The 10,784-nt window shown below is 49.0% G+C and overlaps 1 non-coding gene across 1 annotated transcript; it reads left to right on the top strand.

The window, feature by feature from the left end:
• Nucleotides 1–10,279: 10,279 nt before the first annotated feature.
• Nucleotides 10,280–10,361, top strand: TRNAS-GCU (transfer RNA serine (anticodon GCU)). The gene has a single exon. It is a non-coding gene; the product is annotated as a tRNA-Ser (tRNA).
• Nucleotides 10,362–10,784: the final 423 nt, after the last annotated feature.

The raw sequence follows: 10,784 nt of genomic DNA on the forward strand, positions 1-10,784 counted from the left end.
AGTTTTCAATCACATACTATGGCAACTTACCAAATGTCATGCAAACTAGTCCATTTCTCCCCATAGTCAATCTCTAACCAGAATGTTAGAATGAGGCAGAGAACTGGGAAAGTATCACAATAGGAATACATTAAAAAGTGGGATTAATCAAAGATGGGATGCAGACAGAGCCTGTTCTATAGCTGGTGAAGTGACAGGGACACACTCCCACTCGTGCTGGTTCTGAAATAACAAGAGAAGCAGGTCAAAGAGAATGAGCTCATGTGGGAGCTCTAGGCAGCTGCCCTGTCAGTGCATCACACACCTGGGAGGTGTTACACAAAACACAGCACTTCCCCTCCGGAAGAGAAACCCTTCCCCCCACTGCCACCACTTCATGATACTATCCATGGGGCTGTTTGTTCTGCAGGACTTTGATCTCTCTGGTTGGTCCACAGTGATTCATAAAAGAGCCATTAGGGGAGCAGGAGTCATCCCAATAGAAATCTCTTCACTTCTTTCTCAGTGCACCTTCTTAGCCCTGGCTTTGGGTGCTTTGAAGTTGGCTCTCCAGTCTTGATGTTAGGTGGGATCTTGACCACCTTCTGGGGCTTGGCAGATTACACCTTTTGAGGGCTTTTCTCTGCCTTTTTGGTCCCCCCTGCAGTCACCGCATTCTGATGATTATTCCTAGACATGGGCGTGGTGGTCTTCCTGGGGATCTTGGCAGCTTTAGCCAGCTTCTTGGTGGCTATATTCCTGCTCAGAGCCACTGTCTTCTTCTCATTCCATGTCCTTGTCCTAGCTGCTGGTTGAATGTGAAGGAGCCCAGGTGCTGGTGACTTTAGCCTGCACCAAGTTGCCTTTGCTCATCAGACTCCTGAACCCCAACTGGATGTGGTTCTTCTTCTTCTGCACAGCATAGCTGTTAGGGGGCTTATTCCTTCCCCCACTTCCTTCCCTGGTCCTTCTTGCATAAACAGAGAGCAACAATACCCGAAGTCCAAAGGTGCAAACAATTCGATGTTTATTGGGATGTACTTCCAGCAAGCATGATTCCAGTTTCCTTCCTTAGTGTCCCCCTTCCCAGTTCTGACACCACAGAGCCTTACACCTGTGTCCCTGTTCCCAATTCCCCCTTTAGCTAAATATGATTCCAATTTCCCCGCCCAGGAGTTCTGCTTAGCTATACCTTAACCAATCATTTTCCTGAAATTTAACTAACCAATCCTAACATATTGTAAGATGATTATTTAACTAATTATATCCCACCACCTTAATTAGTTTACAGCCAGCAAAATTAATTATACAGCAGACAGAAATAATCACAGAACTAGACAGAGATGATACAGACAAACAATAGGGAAATGGGGACTACAGTGATAGAACAAAGACAAAAATGAGGATTGCACATCCCAGCTATTGATAAGTGAGTTCTTGCCAGACAGGATGCTATCAAACTAAGTTTCCTTTTACATCTTCTAGGCACTTTCCTTTCTCTGGAGGTGATAGGCATTATCAGGACAGGATTGTATTACTATCAGCCCAATAGCACCTGATTTCAATGTGACTAGGTTGGAATGTGGGGAGGTGACCGTTCACTTCCCAGCTTATGGCTGCCTCTGCTGCTTAGCCAAAGGCCTTAGCCCTAAGCACAGGGGCCTCAGACTGCCACAGTAAGAGAAGGCCCTTACACCGGCAGACAGTGATTTTGATTCTTTCTTTTATACCTCTAGAACTAGCCAAGTGATAAGAATACACCTAAATTCTTAGAGTACAGGCCTTTACAGACAGGCCTGAATATCTATATCCTAACAATAGCCCCTGGAGAACACGGATCTGCAAATGTGTATTCATATTATACCTTTGTTTAATTTATGAAAACATAAACTAGACACAGAAGACTGGAATGATTTCAGTTGATAGCCAGGTTTGCTACGTTTTTATACATTTGCACCATGAAACATTGAGGGTTTACAGTCATTTCAAGAATCCTCATACAGTGGAATTCATGAACATAATGGAGAATGGAAATGAAAATGTTTTCCTTTTTTTTTTTTTTTTTTTTTTTAAAAAAAGAGCTTATAAGAGGGCACTTGAATTTGAACCACAGACCACTTGATTTGCAGTCAAACACTCTACCACGGAGCTATACCCCCATAACAACAGTGGGCTGGAGTCATGATCTCCAGGACTTTCATAGAATCATAGAATATCAGGGTTGGAAGAGACTTCAGGAGGTCATCTAGTCCAACCCCCTGCTCAAAGCAGGACCAATCCCCACTTTGAAGGACAAAGCCTGCTTCAGCGAGCTCCTTTTCTACTCCCAGACCATAGGTGGTTTTAATAATGGGGTTTGATTAAACTTCATAAATGTGGTAAACACCACAACTTGCACACCAAATGACATAGCTTCTCCCACTGACATTGCTCCCACCTTCTGGGGAAGTGAATTAACTACACTGACAGGAAAACTCTCTCCCATGTTAAGGAAAAGTTAGCACATGTGACTCCATTTTGGTTTGGGGCCCACCATTGTCTAAAAGCAAGCACATCATGCACCACGAGGAGTGTTCCTTAGATACTGCATTCCTGTGAAAATCCTCCTCCTTGTCTCCAGCCTGTCTTGACTCCCGGTATCTGTTCTTTGTCTGTCCCTATCTCCCTATCTCCTGGCCTTTGATGTGAGGCCTCCCATCCTGATAACAAAAGTTACTGATGCATGGCTTTAGGACCATGCTGTGTAATTAACATACTAGTTTAGCACGAGGAATGCACCAAGCAGGGATAGGTGGTAGATAAGAAAAAGGTTTGTTTATTGGCGAAGGTTTCCGATGCACGAGGGCAACATGCTTTGCTAAAAAGTATATAACCTTTGTACAATCTGTATTCGGGGTCCCTTCCAGGCACCACACTTGAGCGTAATAAACTTGGTGTTTTTTGGGAACTCTGCAGTTGTGGACTTTGTTTATGTGCCTCAGCCTAGATTCGAACTGTGCGTGTCCTACCAGGTGTAATTTGTAGCAGTTGTGTGCGTGTCCTATCAGGTGTAATTCGTAACGCCCATCAGCACAGAGCAGTGGTTTTCCAACTGTGGGACAAGATCCCAAGGCCGGTCGTGACCCTATTTTAATGGGGTCACCAGGGCTGGCGTTAGACTTGTTGGGGCTTGGGTCTGAAGCCAAAAGTCTGATTACCCGCCACCCAGGGCTGAAGCCCTCAAGCTTTGCTTTTGCCCTCCCCCCAGTGGGGCAGGGCTTGGGCTTCAGCTTTAGCTCCCCCCAGCCCAGCGTGGAGGGGCTTGGTGTTTGGTCCCCCTTCCCGGGGTTATGTAGTAAGTTTCTTTGGCAGCAGGGGGTTGCAGTGAAATGAAGTTTGAGAAACCCTGGCACAGAGCATCTTCATTACCGAGCTGCAGCAGTGTAGACTCAATGTTTGAAATGTAGACTTGTCCTTGGCCTGAGAGGAAGGTGAGACTTGGCTCCCTGGGTGCTCAGGCACTGAAGGTACAGCCATGAAGACACCACACACAGCCTTCCCTAGTTGGCAAGAACCAAACCTCCACAGAAAGACCCCCGTGGTTTCCTAGGCCAGCTCCCTAAGCACTCAGCCACAACCACTTAATACAGGGGCTTTTCTACACTATGGTTCTGTTCTCATCGAAAGGTCATTTCCAATTGTTTGCTCAGACCAGCTTACCCAGCACACTCACTGCTTTGCAGTTCTGTAAGTGTGGCCATGGCTGAACAGCGAGAATTTCTGCCCGTTTCCCTACTGGCTGGAGCATGGTTAGAGTGTGTTTGTGGTTAATGATTTTGCTGTAGATTGTTCATTCCCTGCTTTGACAATTCAGACAGTCCCTTTTCCTGTTGTATCTCCAATAGCAGGGGCGGGTTTTCTTTAGGTCACTGAGATTTTTTGGGGAGTTCTTTTCTTTCCTCAGCCTGGAGTAAACCTAGCTTTTTATTCCATCGTCATGTTTCATGGAATAACAGCAGCAGCATGAAGAAAGAGGAGAGGGAATATCTCACTGTCAGGGCTGAAGGTGGCCACGTCCCCTCTGTCCGAAAGTTGCCATTGCAGGAGAGAAGGTTTCAATGCAATTGAATGCCCTCGCTCAGACTAGAGACACAGAAAGGTTTTGCTGTTCATGGATCTGTGCAAAGGAAATTGTGTCTCTGGGTGAAACTGAGGAGGGAAGTGAAATGCTCACGTGGTGACGCAATGCCCTACGGCATGACTGGAGTGGACTCACCTGGGATTGACATGACATTTCTTTCTGTCAAGTAGTGAGAAATGTGACATTAATTCAGATGCGGAATTGAGGCTTCTTTAGCCACTTGTAAAAACTTGAACTTGATTTCCCAGAAGGGAGAGAGGGAAAGTCTGGAGCTGCCTTTAACCCCAGTCTGAAATACAAGGGAGAATTCTGGAATTGAAGGAATGGGAAAAATGGAGAGGAAAGAGAGCGAGAAAACACCTCTTTTCTCTTCTTCCCCCTCCCAGCAAGAAATGTTATCAATGGGGAAACTCCTCCCCAGGACCAGCCTTAGGGAAAATGGCACCCTGGGCAAAACTTGTACTTTGGCACACCCATTGCCCCAGGCCCCTGTGGGCTCCCCACTCCCCCTTTGCCCCTAGTTCCTGCACTCCTAACCCTTGCACCTCCTTCACCCCAACCCCTGCCCCCTCCTGTGCCCTAACCCCTACACTGTGTCCTCTTTGCTCTTAATTCCCATACTCCCCTCCTGCACCCCCTTCACCCCTAATTGCTGTACCCCTCCTGCACCCATGTGGGGAAACTGACCTGTGTGCATGGGGCAGCTGGCATTGCTGCCTTCTTCTCTCTGGAATGCTGCTCTTCCGGGCACCCCTAGGGGCTGCGGGGCTTGACGGGGGTGAGGAGTGACTTCAGAGCTCCCTGCACCCAGGTCACTTTCCTCCCCTGGGCTGTATAAGGGGAGGGCAGAGAGAAGCAGCTTCTGATGCTCGCCTCTGAGCACAGCCCAGGTGGGGAAAGTGACCAGGATGCATGGAACACTTCGTGTTGCTCCTCGCTCCCCCGCAACCCTCTATGGGGCCACGGAGGAACATTGTGGGAGGGGCTGAGCTGGGAAGAAGCAGGGAGAAATCTGGGAGCCCACCCCAGGAAGCAGTTTCTGACACTACGCTGGCAGAGGGCACAGCCTCCCCAAAGCTGTGTTGCCAAGGGGGCAGTGGCGTGTTGCCACATGGGCCAATGGGGCCCATGATTAGGGCCCCTGGCCAAATTAGGCCCCCTGGAGAAGTCTCTCCTATGTCGGCCCCAGGGCTGGAGGTGCTCTCGCTCCCTGCTATGGCCGGGGGACTGCAGCCAGGGCACAGAGCTTCTCTGGTCTCAGGGCCACGGGGGGGTTAAGGAGCGAGCAGGGTGGGGCAGTGGGGGAAGGGGTGGAACAGAGATGACGTAGTTGATGGGGCCATGGGTGGAAGGCGTGAAGAGGGTGGGGCTTCAGGCAGAAGGGGGGGGGCAGGGCCATGGTTCCAGTGCCGGGGTCCCTGCACTTCTTCTACCTTTCCCTGGGCTTTGGCATCACTCGTCTCTGCTTAGCGAGTTGGGTCAGTGATCCCCAAAATGTGGGGTATGCCTCCTAGGGAGGCACAGAGGAATGTTCATGGGGGCACCTCAGGGCCTGAGCCAGCCCCCATGGAGGGCAGAGAGGGAGCACCACTCAGCTCCACTCTGCCCCTGCTCTTCAGATTCGTGATGTGACGGAGAGACTGCCGAGACTCATCAAGCCCTCGGATCGCTACCCCTTCCTGCTTCTCCCCGTGGGCACCAATGATACTGCCCAGAATGACCTTGAGCGGATCACTGCGGACTACGTGGCTCTGGGAAGAAGGATAAAGGAGTTTGAGGAGCAAGTGGTCTTCTCGTCCATCCTTCCTGTGGAAGGAAAAGGCCTGGGTAGAGACCATCGAATCGTGGAAGTCAACGAATAGCTAAGCAGGTGGTGTCATAGAGAAGGCTTTGGATTCTTTGACCATGGGATGGTGTTCCATGAAGGAGGAGTGCTGGGCAGAGACGGGCTCCACCTAACGAAGAGAGGGAAGAGCATCTTTGCGAGCAGGCTGGCTAACCTAGTGAGGAGGGCTTTAAACTAGGTTCACCGGGGGAAGGAGACCAAAGCCCTGAGGTAAGTGGGCAAGCGGGATAGCGGGAGGAAGCACAGGCAGGAATGTCTGTGAGGGGAGGGCTCCTACCTCATACTGAGAATGAGGGGCGATCAGCAGGTTATCTCAAGTGCCTATATACAAATGCACAAAGCCTTGGAAATAAGCAGGGAGAACTGGAGGTCCTGGTGATGTCAAGGAATTATGACGTGATTGGAATAACAGAGACTTGGTGGGATAACTCACATGACTGGAGTACTGTCATGGATGGCTATAAGCTGTTCAGGAAGGACAGGCAGGGCAGAAAAGGTGGGGGAGTAGCACTGTATGTAAGGGAGCAGTATGACTGCTCAGAGCTGAAGTATGAAACTGCAGAAAAACCTGAGAGTCTCTGGATTAAGTTTAGAAGTGTGAGCAACAAGGGTGATGTCATGGTGGGAGTCTGCGATAGACCACCGGACCAGGGGGATGAGGTGGACGAGGCTTTCTTCCGGCAACTCGCAGAAGCTACTAGATCGCACGCCCTGGTTCTCATGGGCGACTTTAATCATCCTGATATCTGCTGGGAGAGCACTACAGCGGTGCATAGACATCCAGGAAGTTTTTGGAAAGCGTAGGGGACAATTTCCTGGTGCAAGTGCTGGAGGAGCCAACTGGGGGGGAGCTTTTCTTGACCTGCTGCTCACAAACCGGGAAGAATTAGTAGGGGAAGCAAAAGTGGATGGGAATCTGGGAGGCACTGACCATGAGTTGGTCGAGTTCAGGATCCTGACACAGGGAAGAAAGGTAAGCAGCAGAATATGGACCCTGGACTTCAGAAAAGCAGACTTCGACTCCCTCAGGGAACTGATGGGTAGGATCCCCTGGGGGAATAACATGATGGGGAAAGGAGACCAGCAGAGCTGGCTGTATTTCAAGGAATCCCTATTGAGGTTACAGGGACAAACCATCCCGATGTGTCGAAAGAATAGTAAATATGGTAGGCGACCAGCTTGGCTTAATGGTGAAATCCTTGCGGATCTTAAATATAAAAAAGAAGCTTACAAGAAGTGGAAGATTGGACAGATGACCAGGGAAGAGTATAAAAAGATTGCTTGGGCATGTAAAAATGAAATCATAGAATCATAGAATATCAGGGTTGGAAGGGACCCCAGAAGGTCATCTAGTCCAACCCCCTGCTTGAAGCAGGACCAATTCCCAGTTAAATCATCCCAGACAGGGCTTTGTCAAGCCTGACCTTAAAAACCTCTAAGGAAGGAGATTCTACCACCTCCCTAGGTAACGCATTCCAGTGTTTCACCACCCTCTTAGTGAAAAAGTTTTTCCTAATATCCAATCTAAACCTCCCCCACTGCAACTTGAGACTATTACTCCTCGTTCTGTCATCTGCTACCATTGAGAACAGTCTAGAGCCATCCTCTTTGGAACCCCCTTTCAGGTAGTTGAAAGCAGCTATCAAATCCCCCCTCATTCTTCTCTTCTGCAGGCTAAACAATCCCAGCTCCCTCAGCCTCTCCTCATAACTCATGTGTTCTAGACCCCTAATCATTTTTGTTGCCCTTCGCTGGACTCTCTCCAATTTATCCACATCCTTCTTGAAGTGTGGGGCCCAAAACTGGACACAGTACTCCAGATGAGGCCTCACCAATGTCGAATAGAGGGGAACGATCACGTCCCTCGATCTGCTCGCTATGCCCCTACTTATACATCCCAAAATGCCATTGGCCTTTTTGGCAACAAGGGCACACTGCTGACTCATATCCATAATCAGGAGGGCCAAATCACACCTGGAGCTGCAGCTAGCAAGAGATGTTAAGAGATGTTAAGAGTAACAAGAAGGATTTATTCAGGTATGTTGGCAACAAGAAGAAAGCCAAGGAAAGTGGAGGCCCCTTACTGAATGAGGGAGGCAACCTACTGACAGAGGATGTGGAAAAAGCTAATGTACACAATGCTTTCTTTGGCTCTGTTTTCATGAACAAGGTCAGCTCCCAGACTGCTGCGCTGGGCAACACAGCATGGGGAGTAGGTGCCCAGCCCTCTGTGGAGAAAGGGGTGGTCAGGGACTATTTAGAAAAGCTGGACGTGCACAAGTCCATGGGTCTTGGCGGCTGTGATTGCAGAGCCATTGGCCATTATCTTTGAAAACTTGTGGCGAACGGGGGAAGTTCCGGATGACTGGAAAAAGGATAATGTAGTGCCAATCTTTAAAAAAGGGAAGAAGGAGGATAATGGGAACTATAGGCCAGTCAGCCTCACTTCAGTCCCCGGAAAAATCATGGAGCAGGTCGTCAAGGAATCTATCCTGAAGCACTTACACGAGAGGAAAGTGATCAGGAACATTCAGCATGGATTCACCAAGGGAAGGTCATGCCTGACTAATCTAATCGCCTTCTATGATGAGATTACTGGTTCTGCGGACAAAGGGCAAGCAGTGATGTATTGTTTCTTGATTTTAGCAAAGCTTTTGACACGGTCTCCCACAGTATTCTTGTCAGCAAGTTAAAAAAGTATGGGCTGGATGAATGCACTCTAAGGTGGGTAGAAAGTTGGCTAGATTGTTGGGCTCAACGGGTAGTGATCAATGGCTCCATGTCTAGTTGGCAGCCGGTATCAAGTGGAGTGCCCCAAGGCTCGGTCCTGGGGCCGGTTTTGTTCAATATCTTCATAAATGATCTGGAGGATGGTGTGGATTGCACTCTCAGCAAATTTGCTGATGATACTAAACTAGGAGGAGTGGTAGATAGGGTGGCAGGTAGGGTTAGGATACAGAGGGACCTAGACAAATTGGAGGATTGGGCCAAAAGAAATCTGATGAGGTTCAAGAAGGTCCTGCACTTAGGACAGAAGAATCCAATGCACCGCTACAGACTAGGGACCGAATGGCTAGGCAGCAGTTCTGCGGAAAAGGACCTAGGGGTGACAGTGGACGAGAAGCTGGATATGAGTCAACAGTGTGCCCTTGTTGCCAAGAAGGCCAATGGCATTTTGGGATGTATAAGTAGGGGCATAGCCAGCAGATCGAGGGATGTGATCTTTCCCCTCTATTGGACATTGGTGAGGCCTCATCTGGAGAACTGTGTCCAGTTTTGGGCCCCACACTACAAGAAGGATGTGGATAAATTGGAGAGAGTCCAGCGAAGGGCAACAAAAATGATTAGGGGTCTGGAACACATGACTTATGAGGAGAGGCTGAGGGAACTGGGATTGTTTAGTCTGCAGAAGAGAAGAATGAGGGGGGATTTGATAGCTGCTTTCCACTACCTGAGAGGTGGTTCAAAGGGGATGGTTCTAGACTATTCTCAGTGGTAGAAGAGGACAGGACAAGGAGTAATGGTCTGAAGTTGCAGTGGGGGAGGTTTAGGTTGGATATTAGGAAAAACTTTTTCACTAGGAGGGTGGTGAAACACTGGAATGCGTTACCTAGGGAGGTGGTAGAATCTCCTTCCTTAGAAGTTTTAAGGTCAGGCTTGACAAAGCCCTGGCTGCAATGATTTAATTGGGGATTGGTCCTGCTTTGACCAGGGGGTTGGACTAGATACCTCCTGAGGTCCCTTCTAACCCTGATATTCTATTCCCCTACCCCACCCTCAGTCTGGGCCACTGGCTTCTGGCCCAGCCTCGTCGCCCTTACCCCCGTCCGCACCCCACTTCCCAGGAAACAAGAGCCCCACTCCCAGCGCTGGTTCTCGACTGCAGCTTCCGAGGGGCCGCAGACACGGATAAGAGGGCATAAGTTTGGGGACCACTGGTTTAGGTGAAGTCCTCAATCACTTCTATGCAGTCCAATAAAAAGTATTCCTCACCCACCTAGCCCCTCCATCAGGATGGACTAGGTATGTTCTGCTGCCTTTCACTCATACAGGAAGGATAATATTTCATTTCACTGAATGCTAAAGTGATTTGTAACCTGACACCAGCCAAAACGGGTCATTCTGGCAAAGCGGCTCCATCACGCTGTGTACCTAGGCAGAGTAGGCGTGTCTATGCAAACGGTCTGTTCCTGAAGTCTTTCCCCACAGCTCCTCACTAGATGTGAGGGGGGAGCTCATTCAGACCCTGCTTACGCTTAGTATTTAAAAACTCCTTATTGGCCCTATCTCTGCTGGCCTTAGATTTCTCCTCCTCTCCTTTCTCTGACAGCTCAGATGAGGTGGCCGAGTGGTTAAGGTGATGGACTGCTAATCCATTGTGCTCTGCACGCATGGGTTCGAATCCCATCCTCATCGAAGGCGTTCAGTCTTCTCTCTTCATTTACAAACAACCATATCCCCCTTTGGCACAATGACAGACCAAACCATGGTGCTTCCTGCAAACAAAAACCTTCTCAGGTACTCAGATCCCCCGCTTCAAATGAAATGTGGTGCTGAAAGAATTGTCTAGCTCTCTATATCTTATCTCAAAAGGTAATATCCTCATAATCTCCCCCAAACACCCTGGGACCGCCCCAAATTATTAAAATGCCCCCATCCACAGCAAGGCCACGACAGTGACCCACAGCTAGAGTGTCCAGGCCAAGCTGTTCTGAAGGAGGCAACTCAAACATTTTCTCTCTGCTTCCCTTGGCAAGGTCTGACTGGGAAAAAAAAATCCCCCAAACTGAAATTTTCTTCTGAAAAACCAATACTAGTCTGTTTGGGGACTATGATTTG

The sequence above is a fragment of the Lepidochelys kempii genome, chromosome 28, assembly GCF_965140285.1.
Source record: "Lepidochelys kempii isolate rLepKem1 chromosome 28, rLepKem1.hap1, whole genome shotgun sequence".
NCBI lineage: Eukaryota > Metazoa > Chordata > Testudines > Cheloniidae > Lepidochelys > Lepidochelys kempii.